Genomic DNA, 14060 nt, shown 5'->3' on the forward strand with positions numbered 1-14060 from the left:
TCTCGCCACATAGGGCTGCCACCTGGGGACCAAGGGCTCATTTGTACCATAAGATGACAGGACATTTCACATCCAGACTTTGGCAACTCTAACTACAGAACACATAGAATATTCTATATGGTTCCTAAACCTCTCGTGACAAGACCTACTACCATCGAGAGGGAGTTGGTCTCTTAGACAAGCTTTGCCATCTCCATTTGCCCCATCCATTTTACCCTTCCTGAGTTTCTAACCCAAAGTTCAAGCTTTCCTCACATTTGCAGCCATTTGACCTTTTTAATGTCCAAGAGCATAAGAGAACATTTCCCACTAGCAATAAAACAACATTTCATATAAATTACAAAATTTAAGCTGCAGAGCTATTTTACCTGAGTTGTTCTCCCTGGTACTTTGAGCAACAAGCCCTGACCTTGAAGTCTCCCTACTCCTCACTTGGTCTTCATTTCTCTGACTCATATGATAAAGAAATGAACTAAAGCATTGAACACACACACACACACACAGGAAGGGGGGAGGAAGAAAGGGAGACGGGAGAAGACATATCAGTGATCATATATTTAACCCTTCTTGCATTGGCAGAGGCAGAGGCAGCTCCTCAGCAGCAGGGAGGGTGTTGGATAACATCTGACCTACTTTTCCACTTTCCACAAAGTTCATTCAGAAAAGCATGTGTGCACACAACCTTCCTGTGTGGCTAAACTGGCATGTAAACAACCACTCAGAGTGGCCAGCACTAAAGAATTCTGAGTGCCTGTCCAGCATGGGCACACCTATAATTCTAACAATCAGAGGACTCATTAGGGAGATCAGGAAGTCAAAGGCAGGCTGGGCTAACATGACCGTGCATGTGCGCGAGCGCACACACACACACACACACACACATACATGCACACATGCATGCACGCACACATGCACACAAACACATATGCATACATTTTTTAAAAGTCTGTTGAATTAATGCATGAAATTTCTCAAGGTGTCCCATTTCAGTGACAACTATATGCACATGCAGAAATGTCAGAGGAATCTTTGTGATAATCTAGAACAGCCTCGTAGGTTAAAGCTTCCCACTACAGTGGTCTGTGTCCATAAAGAGTCTAGTAGTCTGAATGAGAAATACCCCCACTCTATATCTGAACACTTTGTGTCCAGTTGGTGGCATTGAGAAGGGTACAAACTTTTATGACATAAAGGTAAGAGAACCTACACCTATCTACAATAAGCATATAATAATCATCTAAGCAGGCTTTCTGTGATATGTACCTTATAAGTTCACAATCCATATAATAGTAAAGCTGAGGCTCAGAATGTTGAAACCACCCATCCAAAACCACACACACTAGAATGGGTAGAAATCTAAGTAGCATAGGGTTCTTCTCCCTCAGCCAGCTGACACCATGAAGCTCTCTGTGATATTTCCCTGCCCTTCCTCTCATAAGTATACTAGAACCCAGCATTCCCTGAGCCATCTGGGATCAACAGACGACCTATCTGTCTACGTGGAGAGATCAGAAGCACTCACAAGCTTCCTCCATTTGACTGGAGGCATCCGGACACATTGTGTCCTTGCCGAGTCAGATATGATTAGAGGAAACACTAAGACACTATGTGTTCAGAGCACTGTGTGATCTCCACCACATACCTTCAGGCTCGAAGTGTCATAGTCTCCAAGGGCTTCTTAGACACTTAAGGTCTTCCATGTGCAGAATTACTTTCCTCTCCAATTATTTTTTTAGTGTTGTGGATTGAATGCCACCAACAAAAGACACATGCCAAGAGCTTTCTGTGCCCTATGTTCAACACTTAACACTTGCCAAGTAAAGATTTACTCTCTTCCCTTTGATCTGGGTTTCAGATGGAAAGTTTCTGACCAGGGTATCATAGGCTTATAGCAAAACCCAGAGGGTTGATTTGATCTATTCTGATTGTCAAGTGACTCAGGTAGGACAGCTAAGCTGTCTTCACTGTAGATCACCAATGGGGTTGACCAGATGTCTGCATCTTCAGTGATCCCATGTCTAAAAGCCCTCCTATTCAATGGCTTTTCCTACCTTACTGACTATTCACAAAACAGCTACCTATTACATTTACTAAAATCATTTCCCCTAAACTGAAACTGTTCCCCATGCTAAAGAAAAGATCCTTGTCAATTCATATACACCCACAATGGAGACATTTTAGACATTATCAGAGAGGGCTGTGTGTACTGAGGGCACTCAGTGTCTATTTTCATCCTGCTTCCAACAAGCATACACACATACACACACACACACACACACACACACATGCAGAGTGGGTGGGGCTCTTCTTTTTAATCAGTACTCAATCACAACTTGCATAGAGCAACATCACACCTGAAAAGTCACTCCTGTTGGTATGTACAGGGTCAACTTTCTCTGACCTAGGGTAGTTCCTCACAGACTGATCACGTCCTTTTCATGGAGAAACAGGGATGAAAGTCAATGATGAATTGTCATTGTTTGCTGTGATAAACCCCACAACCAAAAGAAGCTTGGAGAGGAAAGGGTTTGTTTCATCTTACAGATCAAAGTCCATCACTGAGAGAAGCCAAGACAGGAATTCAAGACGGGAATCTAGAGGCAGGAGCTGATACAGAGGCCATGAGAAGTGCTACTTTCTGTCTTGTTTCCCACAACTTGCTCAGCCTGCTTTTGTAAATAATCTAGAACCACTGCCCAAGGGATGACATTGCCCAGAGTGGGCTGCACTTTTACACATTAATCACTAATGAAGGAAATGCCACATAGTCTTGCCTACAGGGAAATCTGAATGGGCAATCAATAAAGTTTCCTTTTCCCAGATGACTACATTTTGTCAAGTCGACAGAAAAAAAACAAAGCAAACAGGTGCAGCTTTCTCTGTGGAGGCTCCCAAGCCAACGCTTCCACGTGATATGGAACAAAATCACAGGCCTCCACATCCTCATCACACACCCAGTAGCACAACTCAAGCCCTTGCTTGTGGTGTGGACACTTAGTAAACCAAGATAACAGGCATGTGCACCATATGTTTGCAAAGCAGTTATGTGTGCATATGTGAAGGAAAATCCAATTAGCCACAAGTCCCAGAGTGTTTAACCACTCACAGCCTACAGAAAACAGGAAAGAGTGGCCTTGGGAACTGAGGAGTTGGCTTCATGGTTAAGAGCACTTGCTGCTCTTGCAGAAGACCCAGGTTCAGCTCCCTGCACCCACAGGGTGGCTCACAACTCTCTGTAACTTCCGTTCCAGAGGATCTGATGGACACTTCTGAGCTCCACAGTACCAGGCATACAGGTTCTGAATAGACACACATGTAGGTGAAAGAGTCAGACACATAAAATGGCAAAGAAAACTGACGTCAGAAAGGTCAGAGGTGAGTTGGCCACCCTCCCAGGCGGTTCCCTCATCTTTGCTATTTATAGAACACGCTCAGAAAAGATCTCTCGTACCTTACCACTGACCTGTGTGAAACAGACTTTGGTAACATGTCTGCGTTCTCTCAGCTGACTGCTTCAGAAGTAGAGAGCGGTCACAGAACTAAGGTATTTTACAAATAAAAGCTGTGAATATCCATGTGAACAGGCAAGAAGAGTATGTCAGCTCCTAGGGAGATGTCTCTTGGTTCCTGTCTCTGTGACACCCATGCCTCCACATTGTCAGGTGCTGTAAAATACAACAGCAGCTGCTAGTATAGGCTGCTAGAAGCTCCCTCTTCAAAACAACACAGGTCTTCACTCATTAAACCACACAAACGGCATTCTCTGCCTCTGGATTCTGTCCTCCGAGGATCAAAACTGGTTGTGTAGCCCAGAATGGGCCTCTCTAAGGTTCCAGTCACAAGGTGTTTATGGTGATTTGAAAAGAAATGCACCCCCCCCCCAATAAGCTTACAGATTTGAATGCTTGGTCACCGGAGTGTGACACTATTTGAAAAGATTAGGAGGTGTGGCCTTGTTAGAGGAAGTGTGTCACTGGGGATGCTCTGTGAGGTTTCAAAAGCCCACACCAAACCCAGAGTCTCTCTCTTGGCTAACAGATCAGAGTGCAGCTCTTAGCTACTTTCCTAACATCATTCCTGCCTACTGTGCCATGTGCCACCCTGAACCTCCGATACTAAAAGCAAGTCCTGAATAAATGAATAAAAGGAGTTGGCATGTGTCTCTTCACAGCGATACACGACAACACACTTAGAGAGGGCTTGCAATTAACTGTTGTGGAGTAGGGAGGTGAGCTGAAGGGCTCCTGTCCGGGCTGCCCATGGCTGACACAGACTGTCCCTTGGGGTACCAACAAAGCCTCTGGTTATTACAGGAGACACTTGGCTGAAGGTAAATATAATAGTAGTTTTGCTTCCCACTGGCTATTCTCAGCAGTATAAAACGACTGTTGACTTCATCCAATTTCTCCAATGTGCACGTGGGCCACATATAAGCAGTACCTGTGGAAGTAAGAAGAGGTCATCTGATTCCCTCAAACTGGAGTTACAGATGCTCGGCAGCCTTCATATGGGTGCTGGGGACTGAACTCAGGTCTTCTGCGAGAACAGCAAGTGCAGTTGACGCCTGAGTCTCCTCTCCAGCTCTTTAAAGCATTTTTTTTAATCTGAGTTCCTTTTCTGCTAGGATCTGCTTTAATTTTTTCCATCCTGTCAGTGTAACTCAGCCAGCTCCTAGTTTATGTGCAGTTTTTGCTGATTTGAACAAGGGTACCACATCATTTATCACTTTCATTAACTTAATGAAAATTTTGTCTACAATGTGTGCATTTTGGCTTTTTTATTTCCTTCCCTCCTTTCTTCCTCCCTCTCTCCAACCCTTTCTTCCTTTCATCCTTCCTCCTCCCCTTCCTTTCATGGTTGGTTAGGTTTAAGATAGGGCCTCCCTATACCCTCAGGCAGGCCTTCAACTTATAATCCTTCTGTCTCTGTCTCCCGAGTTACAGGCTTGCATGACTACAGCCACCTGCAATTTTCCTTTAAAATATTTGCATCATGAAAGCAGCAACAAGATGGCGCCACAGATAAAAACACTCATTGTGTAAGCCTTACAACTTCAGTCTGGGCCCTCGAATCCACATAGAGGGAGAAGGAAAGAACTGACCCCCACAAAGTTGTTCTCTGATGCGTACCACATGGCACATCATACACATACACATAACAGTAATAAAATAAAATCTAAAGTTTGCATTATGTTTTTAGCCAAAGCATTGAAATAGACACCATGGAGCAAGAACTTGAGAGGAGGAAAAGTTTTGTTGCGGCAGGAAGGGAGATGGAGACAGAACAGGGTCAAGATGAGAAGGGTTGTTTCATGACGACTAGCCATACAAGGGCCAGAGCATTGCTGTTATGGTTCTTCAAATGACAAGTTATCGGACGGCAATGGCACCCGTACCCCTAAACTAATGTGAACTGCTTTAAGAGCACATGTGAATTCTCCATACGTTACCATACGAGTGCTGTTGTTCTATCTGTTCCTGCAGTTGATCACTCCGGCCACACTAAATTAGGAAGGGTTTGCAGGGAAAGACTTACAGGGCATGAAAACGTCAGTCCTGCACAGTCTTTGAATTTAGTGATGGCAGGTTCATCTAAAGAAGCCTGATAACAGACTGTGACTGTCTCAATGACCCAATCCGAACCACCCCCCTAAATAAACCTTGATCAAGTTCAAAGCCTCCTTTTCGTTCCCAGGTTGGAAGGGACAGGACCAGCCCCTCTCTCTTGCAAGGTCCATGATCAACTGAGGAATTTGTCCTCTCGTCTCTCTCCCCAGTCCAAACCCCTAAGATGCTGTGTCACTTCTGCAGCACCAGGGATGTGCAAGGCTCCACCTCCTGTCTGCTCCTTTTGGCAGGAATTGGCAGGAATTAAGTATGCATAGCTACAGATGTGTGCGGGAAGATATCATCCACGCCTTGACAAAGAACCAAAATTATTCATATAATTTATCATCCCAGCCATCTTGAATGCTAACGAGAAGACTCGTTGATTAGAATTGTCAAGAAGCATTTGCACCCATGTCCTCGGCAGAAGGCTGCTGCTGCCAGATGCTGCCTTCCACACCGCCGCAGCAGAGTCTCCGGTGGCTTAAAGACACAAATGCGGCAGAGCCAGCATCCATCCCCTCCTCCTTCACTTTGAAGAGCAGTTTTCCAAGAGACTTTCCCTTTTCTTTCCAGATTCCCACAAGCATCTTAATTCTGACCCGCCCATCCAACATGTTTGGCCCATCCTCCCAGCAGCAGAGTCCAGACCCGAGCGCTCTTCTGCCCAGGAAGACGAACACAGGGGAGCATAAGAGCTGCAAGCCATGCCACTCCCATTTGAACTTGAACGTGACTTTTCTGGCTTTCTGGAACTTAGTTTGGATGGAAAGACACATTGCAAAGTCTCATTAGCAGATGAAGTGGCAGCTTTAGAAACCGACGAGTTCCTCTCCGTCAAGGGTGTGAAAGGAAAAGCTCCAGGAACATACTGAAAGAAAGGCTCGCGGCTCTGCTCCCTTCACCTGCAGAAGCTGTCGCTTTTCAGCCTTCCTCTGACCCCAGGAGCCTCGGTCCATTTTCTGTTATTAATGTCTGTGTGCCACAGATGGGAGAATGATAAAGAAAATCTATTTATTTGGGCCTGTGGTTCTGGTTCAAAGCTGACGGGTCACATATGGCAGTGGCCTTCTTGCTGGCAGCCTCCCGGGGCAGCATAGAACACCATGTGGTGAGAGACAGAGAGAGCAAGAGAGACCTTCCTAGCCTGCTGTTAGAGTGGATGACCCATTAGCCCATTAATCCTCAGCAGAATGGATTAATGAATGCATGAGGGCTTCTTAAAGTTTATACCCAGTTCCGTTGCTTAATATATCATAATGGGCATTAAATTTCAACAGGAGTTTTGGAGGAAGCAAACCATATTCAAATCATAGCATACCCCTGGGGACAATATAAGTACTTCTTTAGAAAAGGATATAGCTGTCTGCTTTACTGTTCCGCGGGCTGCCCAAGCCAGCTATAAATCTACCTCCAACACTAATTTTTAATCCATAAAGATGAGTAGATTCCTTTGATGTAGCATTTTGTCACCATATTCAATGTTTATAAATTAATCTTTAAGTTGTTGTATTGATTGGAAAATGCATTAAGCAAAAAAAAAAATCCATCTAATTATCCTCAGGCTAAAGGCTCAGTTAGATCTCCCACCAAGAACATGGGCCATCAGAGTAGACTGATGGTGAATTCTGCTCTGGACATCTCTGTGGGTCCCAGTCATTGACAGCAGATATGAGCTAGATACAGGGTGACTTGAATAAGCCCAAGAAAAGCTGGTTTGTGAAAATTTCCAGGATCTTTTGAAGGCCTAGGTAGACCTGGATGTTCTTGTGGAGAGTAATATCTCCCTGACAATCGGTACCTTTTTCACTGGCCAAAAATTTGTCCATGATGTTATTCACAGGAAGCGAGCTTATAAGGATGTATGGTTTTGAAAACCTTCTTCCACACTGCTGACCACCTGCCTTGGGTGTGACCACAGTCCAGTGGCCAAGCTGGGACTGGAGGGGAGAGCGTGATACAAAATACTCAATTTTTTTCTTTCCTGCAAAAAGAGTATTTTGTGTCTATGGGTGTTTTGTCTGCATATGTGTCTGTTCAGCGAGTGCAGGCTTACTACTCACAGAGATCAGAAGAGGGAATTGCACACCCTGCACTGAAATCATAGATGATTGGGAACCACCGTAAGGGTGATGGGAATCAAACATCAGTCCTCTGGAAAAGCAACCAGAGCTCTTAACTGCTTAGCCATCTCTGTAGCTCCAAAACTCGATTTCTTGTTTATCTTTCCCGTGTGTGCACTGGGGATGGAATTACAAACTTATAGCCATCTGCCCACGGAACTGATGTCCGATTTCCTGGGTAATCTTGAGATAGACGACTGTTTGTCCCCGAGATATTAGAGGCTGTAGACAGAGGTTGAACCAACATTTTGCATATAGAAAGAGCAGGACACTGCCATTTTAAGGATGGCATGGAAATCTGTTTTATGTTGGGCATGTATTCTAACTGATCTTAATAATAAAAATTCAGAGTAAGCTATCAGGGTAGTAAGCTATCAGGATAGTAAGCTATCTTACCTCTGTCAATGCTCAGATCAAACAGGCGATCCTGTTCTCAGACTGCCTCCTCAGACTGCATCCTCAGATTGACAGTTGTTCAGACTGCACTGAGCTCCTGTCTCCTCCCGTCTTATAGTTCTCTCTCTGCCCAGTCATCTCACTCTTGTCTCCACCTCCCTAGTGCTTGGGATTCCAAGTGCTAGGATCACCTCTATGTGAGCTCTGTTTCTCTTTTAGACTGGATCAATTTTGTGTAGCCCAGGGTAGCCTTTGTCTCCCGAGTCCTGGGATTAAAGGTCTGTGCCACCACTGCCTGGCCTCTAGTGGCTTATCTCTGTACTCTGATCTTCTGGCAAGCTTTATTTGTTAAAACACAAACAAAATATCACTACAGTTCATATCTGCTCAGGAAATGGATGGGGATAAAAAAATGCAAATGTACCAAAGGATTCATAAAGTCTACTGGAGATCCTTGTCCAAGGAAAAGCCAAACAAAAAAAAAAGGTTTCTCTTATTTATTGAAAATAGACTCTTCTTCCATACAATACATCCCAAGCACAGTTTCCTCTCCCTCCATTCCTCCCAGATCCCCCACCACCTCCTTCCCTCTTCCCCAGATCCACTCCCTCTCCATATCTTCTTCAGAAGAGCGAAACTCCAAGAGATGTCAGCCAAACAGGACACAACAAGATACAATAAGACAAGGTGAGAGCCCTCATAGTGATGTTGGACAAGGCCTTCTAATAGGAGGAAAAGAGTCCCAAGAGAAGGCAAAAGAGTTAGAGATACACTTGCTTCTATTGTCAAAAGTCCCACAAAACCACCACACTGACAGCCATAACATATACACAGAGGATCTGGTGCAGACCCATGTAGGTCCTGTGCTTGGCGCTTGCGTCTCTGTGAGTTCTGCTTAGGTGGTTCAGTGGGCCATGATCTCCTGGTGTCCTCCATCCTCTCTGACTCATACAATCTTCTCTCCCCATCTTCCACTGGGTTTGCTAATCTCTGACAGGAGAGACCCAATAGAGACCTCCAATATATACTCTCTCTCCAGACAAGCAAGTTTCACTTTTGTTTATGAAGGAAGTTAAGACTAAAAACTTTGAATCAACAAATGTCATAAAATGAGCAAAAATAAAATCCACAGAAAGTCAACAAATGAAAAAGAAATATGTATGTATCAGTAAGAGCAGATCTGCACCAAGAACTTTAAAAAAAAAAAAAACAAGCAAGAACGGACACAAAAGGTGCAAGCGAGTGACATGAGCAACCAGTTTCAATAGAACATACCACAATAAATATCTATAAGCACAGAAAAGTCCTTACCAATGTGGGAAGTTAACTAAACGCAATTAAAGATAAGGTTTATGTTTAAATAATTTAGTGTGGAAACACTCTAGGACAAGTTCTTGAAGTCTGTGAGTGCCATAAGTAAGGAAGATTGCTAGCATTTAATGAGTAGAGAAAGGTACACTAACAGTTCCACCCCATGGTGACTCTGTGTGCACGCATGTGACAACCTGTTGGGCCTACAGTATTTATGCGGGAGAACACCCCTGAATACTGACCTGACTCTGCAATCTAACACTTTGTCTTACACAAGAGTAGTAACAAAACTCAGAGAAATGTTGATGCACCTTTAATAGATTGCATTTTCCAGGAACATCACCTTTAAAATCAAAGAGAAACTCTGTATTCTGCTGTTATAGCTGTTGCTATTGTCTAGACGCTTACACGAATAATTTCAAGAAATCAAATCTTGGGAATTGTGTGTGTGTTATTTGTGTTATTAACCCAAGATACTTCTATTGACCTGATTACTGTAATTCTGTAATACAAGCACTATTATTCTGATTCCCAATACAATTATTCCCCCAAATTTAATTATTGCTACAAATTCCTTTTATTACAAATTTTTTGAGTCAGGGTCTAGGTCACCATGACTGGCCTGGAACTCACATGTATGTAGACCAGGCTATTCTCAGACTCCCAGAGATCTATATGCCTTTGCTTCCTGAGTGACAGGATTAAAGGTGTGCACCATTCCACCATGGGACTTTTACTGGTCTTCTATCACAGGAAAAGTTGCATTAATTTAAGTTCTGAGTAAACACAGTATAACAAAGTATCTAGGAACTCCTCATCAAGATAGGGAAAATGACTATTCAGAGTTCTTTAAAGGAATAGAACTGATAAATGGGTATGTATTAAAAGGGGATTCATCAGGGTGTCTTACAGGATGTGGTCTGAGTAATCCAACAATGGCTGTCTCCCACTGTAAGTTCCAAGAATCCTGTGGTTGTTTAGTCCATAAGACTGGATGTCTCAGCAGTCACAACCTGGTGCCAGAGTGCTGAGGGGTTGCTAAAGAGCCACCGGTCTTCTTTCTATGTTGGAATCCTGAAGAAGTAGGTTCTAACACCAGTAAAGGAATGCTTCAGCCCCAAGATAGAGGAACTTAATTTCACAGTAATATTGAATGCAAGCCGGCAAAAAACAAACAAACAAACAAAAGAACCAATTTTCTTTACTTTTCCTTGTCATTTTACATGAACTGCCACCAGAAGGTATAGACCAGATTTAAGGCAGCTCGTTCCAACTCAAATGATCCAATCAAGAAAATCCCTCACGATGTGCCAGGTTGCTTGGGTTTTAGTTGATTCCAGATAATAGTCAAGTTGACAACCAAGACTAGCTATCACAGTGTTATTATAGAATGTCAATCTAAATACTCTTCCTAATACTGATGCCACCATTACCCCACAGACAGGGATATGCATATCAGAATCCATGCATGTACAAAAAGGGCTCATGGTGGCAAGATTTGTTAAACACAGTCAATTTTTTAATCTTCTATTAGTGGTTAACTGGATAAACATACACACCACTCACACCACCACTGAATCTTGCATACCAGGAAACAGAAAAAGAAGAGCACAGTAGTTATATTCTTTCTTTTTTATTTTCCACATTTTTATTACTAGATAAACTGAACCTTATTTTTTATGCAGGCTTTCTGAAAAGACACTCTCCCCCCCTATTCACACGCCATTACCATGTTTCAGGACTCTTAATTATGTCATGTCTCTGCAAATGCAATGTGTCTATCACTGAAATAAAATCACATGCCACCTGACTAACTCTTGAAGTTGAACATCTCTGGGTACACATTATGACCTAGCCATGAAATAGTTATTTCTAAAACATTCTGGAAGATAGACTGACTTTCTTTGAGACCAATTAAGAATTGTGAAAATACTTTACAATGCTCAATCATTTATAATTTTTTTAAAAAATTAATTTTTCCCCTTTTTAAAATTGTTTTTATTGAGCTATATAGTTTTTGTCCATTCCCCTCCTTTTCTGTCCCCTCCCGTCCTACCCTCTCCCATGATCCAAATGCTCCCAATTTACTCAGGAGATCTTGTCTTTTTCTACTTCCCATGTAGATTAGATCCATGTTTGTCTCTCTTAGGGTCCTCATTATTGTCTAGGTTCTCTGGGATTGTGAATTGTAGGCTGGTTTTTCTTTGCTTTATCTCTAAAAGCCACATATTAGTGAGTGTATATTATATTTGTCTTTCTGGGTCTGGGTTACCTCATAGTTATATTCTTTATGGTTAGAGACTTTTATAAGTAGTCTTTTTAAAACTAGCATAACTTGACATGTTATAAAATACAGAAGCATATATAACAGAAATATTTACATTTCAAAGATGGGCATTGCTAGTTTATTTAGAAATATAAAATTCAATAGAATTAGAAATAAGCAATAGCGACCATTAAATTTCTAAATCATGGTTACCTCGGGATCTAACTTCTGGGATTGGGAAGGAAGGGAACTTGTTCTAGTTTGCCATGATTAGCAGTATGTCAAAAGCAACTAGGGAGGGAAAGGTTTATTTGCCTATGGATTACAATCCATCATCAAGGGAAGCCAAGGCAGGAACTCAAAGCAGGAACCAGAGGCAGGAGCTAAAACAGAAATCATGGAGGAATGCTGCTTACCAGCTTGTTCCCCATGGCTAAGGTTCCCCATGACTTGTTTTCTTATACAACCCAGGACCAGGTCAGTAGCACCACCTGAATGGGTTAAGCCTTCTTCCATCAGCTAGCATTTAAAAAAAATGTCCACAGAGACGTCTCTAGGCCAATCTGATGGGGAAAATTTCTCAGCTGAGATTCTCTCTTCCCTGGTGTGTTGACAGCTAACAGGGCTGAAGTTCACAGTTATGGAGGAACATGGGATGATATTCTACTCCAACTGGACAGAGAATTTATAGAATCTATTTTTCTTATTATAATTTGTAAATATGAACATTTTAATAGAGAACTCATTGCACAGTTTCAAGACTTTTCAAGAATAGAATCTCCCATAAAAATTATTACAAGACTTTATCTTTTTAAAAAATCCTTTGTGAGCTTGACAGAAAACTAACAAGCAAGACAAATCAGTTGGGTTTTCTGCACACTCCCTGTAGCCGTCAAGTCCTGGAGACTGTCTTAGCATGTCTAGTCAGGACATGCTGATGTTGATGCTAAAATGAGTCTCAGCATCTTTACAGCCTCCTCACAAATGGTCCAAGCCCAAGTATTACAACTAGAGGAATTCCTGGATTACTCAAACCAACCAGATGAGAAGAGAACGTATTTGCCTTGAACAGGATGTGCCACTGAACTTTCTGGCTTTCACTGATGGAGTCTCCTTTGGAGAGGAGGGGAGGTCATCCGCTAACTTCTATTGCAGCCTCTACAAAAGGGCCAATGACATCTACTCAGACAGCCCAACTTCCAGAGAAGTGGAATGCTTTCTATAAGCTCTACCAATCTATCAGGTAACAAAACTGAGACAATGAGTACAGGCTGCTTTTTTTCTGCTCTGTGTGTGTGTGTGTGTGTGTGTGTGTGTGTGTGTGTGTGTTTGATTTTGTTTTGTAAACTTGACAAGAGCCATCTGAGAGGAGGGAACATCAAGTGAGAAAATGCCTCCAAAAGGTCAGGCTCCCATAAGCCCATATGGCATTTTCTGAATTAGTGATTGATGTTGGAGGGCCCAGTCCATTGTGGATGGGAACATCATCCCTGGGCTGGTGATGTTTCTATAAGAAAACATGAGCAAAGTCATGAGGAGGCAACCAATAAGTATATCCAGGGCTTCTGCCTCAGCTTCTGCCTCCAGGATCCTGCCTTGTTTGAGTCCCTGTCCTAATTGCTTTGGAAGATGAACAGTGCCGTGGGAGGGTCAGCAAAACAAACCCTTTTCTCCTCATGTTCCCTTTGGTCCTGGTGTTCCATCCTGGCCATGATAACCTAAGCATTGTAAGCACAAGCTTAAGAAAACAAGGACCAGCTGGGCAGTGGTGGCGCACGCCTTTAATCCCAGTACTTGGGAGGCAGAGGCAGGCGGATCTCTGTGAGTTTGAGGCCAGCATAGTCTACAAGAGCTAATTACCGGACAAGCTCTAAAACTCCAGCGAAATCCTGTCTCAGAAAAAAGAAAGAAAGAAAGGAAGGAAGGAAGGAAGGAAGGAAGGAAGGAAGGAAGGAAGGAAGGAAGGAAACATGGGCCATATGGACCATTTCATTTGAGAGATTTAAATGAAATGAGGAGTAGATGCTAGGCTCTCAGAATAAAAAGAAGAGGTAACAAGAGCTCCATACGTGGGCTAAGTTGCAGCACATCACAGGGATGAAAAGACAGTTCTCACACCCTTCCTACGCTCCACTCCCCATGAGTTCTACAGGCACCCTGGCAGCTGGTGGATTATCTCTAAGACACTGGTGTTCAGTATCACGGCTTCCAGTCGAAATAGCCAGGTAAAATAGAGACTCACCGTAAAGTGACTGAAGGGGAAGTGTGAGCGGTGGTTAGAATGAATGGCAGCTCCCAGAACACAACACTGAGCTCATCTTGAATCACAGTGCTTGGGGAAGGTAGAGGGAGGACCTA

Source organism: Arvicola amphibius, chromosome 8 (assembly GCF_903992535.2).
Source record: "Arvicola amphibius chromosome 8, mArvAmp1.2, whole genome shotgun sequence".
Classification (NCBI taxonomy): domain Eukaryota; kingdom Metazoa; phylum Chordata; class Mammalia; order Rodentia; family Cricetidae; genus Arvicola; species Arvicola amphibius.